Here is a 2,557-nt window from a genome sequence, read left to right as displayed (position 1 = left end):
TCGTTCTTTATCGAAAGAAGCCGTAATAAACGCTTCGAGTCAGAAGACAGCCCAAAGGGACCTAAAACATGACTCGAGGCCCAACTTATGATTTCTTAACCAACAGCTCGTAAGCCGCATGACGGTTTACGATTGGTTCACAAGGAAAGATATATGTCAAGTTTCCGCGGATAAATTCGAAATTTTGAAGATAATTACAAAGATCGGAAAAAATGGAATATCTCCATTTTTATGCTATGACGGCTTAAGGGCATAAGAGGAAATGCGTAAACCGACCTAGGAGCCAGTATATAAGGAGTCCTAGGCGAGATGCAAGGGGAGAGACTTTTTTCGGAGCAAACCTAGCACTTAGAGCGATTTAGGCATATTTCCGTTTTTGTTATTTCGAGCTGTGACTCAATTAGGTTTAGCCGTCTTAGGGTTGCTAGAACTAGGAATCTCGCCGACAGCTCTCGAGCCCAGACTTATACCTTGTTGTAACGATCAAATACGGATTCGGAATAAAATCTATTTTGCTCTCTTTTTACGATTTTTGTACTTTGTCGTTGATATCTCGTGTTCTGATTCCTTAGCGTGTGGTATTAACAGTTCTCCGGGACCTCTGGGAAATTAGGGTTTTCCTAGTTTCCTAATTTAAACGCAAATCGACAGTGCAAATTTCGGTACCCACACAAACGACATTGTCTTACTTTACCTAAATACAATCACACAACAGACAATCAAGTAAACAACATGCAAATTCATACAACCTTTGGAAGCACCCAACAGACATACCAGCAAACAACATTCAGATTCCATTCCTGACTTCTAACCGATATTCCATTCTCAAATTCTAATCTATATTCCATTCCTGACTTCTGGTGGCCAACAATGTTCCAAGATACCCACAAGCCGACTTTTGGTGGCCAACAATGTTCCAAGATACCCACTTGATAGACCATAGATTTTACCTACTATTAGCCATGGTTTATAAGTGTTTTAAGATACATTTATTATTATATAGAGTCTATTTAGAGTATTTACAGGTCTATGTACTATTTGCAAAGAAATGATATATTTGGAGCTATTTAGAGATCTTTTGAGTTTCGCTGGAAGAAGGAGATGGTCGACGGTCGCAGCTTAATATCGACCGATAGGCAAGTCCCTCGTATCGATCGATTATGAAGCCATCCAAGAGTTAATGACAAATTAGAAGATTTCAAGTTCCAGAAAAGTCTCAATAATTACATCATTAGTCCCTGGCCGCCTGTTAGGCTATTTATTAGGGTTTTGTATTGTTTTAGAGGCAGACTTGCCTATAGACCTTTGAGACCTAGTTTGGAGGAGGCAAGAAGCCACCATTGAATGACGAGAGCTTAGGATTGGAGAGATAGATCATCTACTGCAAAACAGAAAATATCTTGAACTCTGTTGGGTTTGAAAACGGTTACGACGAAGTTAACGTCCAAATCCCCAAAGAAGAAAACGAAAAACCTTCTTCGACTAATACGTTTTCAAAATAGATTATTCCTTACGAAAAGCTTTGCGGAGGAAACATGAGACATTGGACAAGAGCTCGATAAGGGTCGCTACGCAGCGACCGAACGCGTGTTCCACTCGGTCGCTACGTAGTGACCGAGCATCCATTCCGCTCGGTCGCTACGTAGCGACCGAGCATTCGTTCCGCTCGGTCGCTACGTAGCGACCGAGCTCGAGCCGGAGCTCGGGCGCTACGCCGAGTGTGCCTCCGCTCGGTCGCTACATCGTGATCGAGCTCGAGCCGAGGCTTGGTCGCTCCGTAGCGACCGAGCTCAAGCCAAAGCTCGGTCGCTACGTAGCGACCGAGCATTCGTTCCGCTCGGTCGCTACATCGTGATCGAGCTCGAGCCGAGGCTTGGTCGCTCCGTAGCGACCGAGCTCAAGCCAAAGCTCGGTCGCTACGTAGCGATCGAGCTCGAGCCAAAGCTCGGTCGGTACGTAGCGACCGAGCTCGAGCTGAAGCTCGGTCGCTACGCTGCGACCGAGCATTCGTTGGCTCGGTCGCTACGTAGCGACCGAGCTCTTCCGAAACGTCGATACGACAATAGTCCATGCATTCTCATGTACCCTTCGATGCTATCTCTCGAAGACCGTAGCGAACCCATTTCAGCTTTTCCGCCATTCAAAGTCATCGATCAAACTTTACGGTAAAAACCGCGGGAAGTTCACTCTTTATCGAAAGAAGCCGTAATAAACGCTTCGAGTCAGAAGACGGCCCAAAAGAACCTAAGACATGACTCGAGGCCCAACTTACAATTTCTTATCCAATAGCCCGTAAGCATTTGATAAATACGAAATTTTGAAGATAATTACGAAGATCGGAAAAATAGAATATCGCCATTTTTATGCTATGGCGGCTTAAGGGCAGAAGAAGAAAAGCGTAAACCGACCTAGGAGCCAGTATATAAGGAGTCCTAGGCGAGAGGCATGGGGGAGGATTTTTTCAGAGCAAACTTAGCACTTAGGGCGATTTAGGCATATTTCCGTTTTTGTTATTCGATCTGCGACTCAACTAGGTTATTGCCGTCTTAGGGTTTTA

This window comes from Brassica oleracea, chromosome C5 (assembly GCF_000695525.1).
Source record: "Brassica oleracea var. oleracea cultivar TO1000 chromosome C5, BOL, whole genome shotgun sequence".
NCBI classification, from domain to species: Eukaryota; Viridiplantae; Streptophyta; class Magnoliopsida; order Brassicales; family Brassicaceae; genus Brassica; species Brassica oleracea.
Note: the sequence above shows the minus strand (reverse complement) of the source record.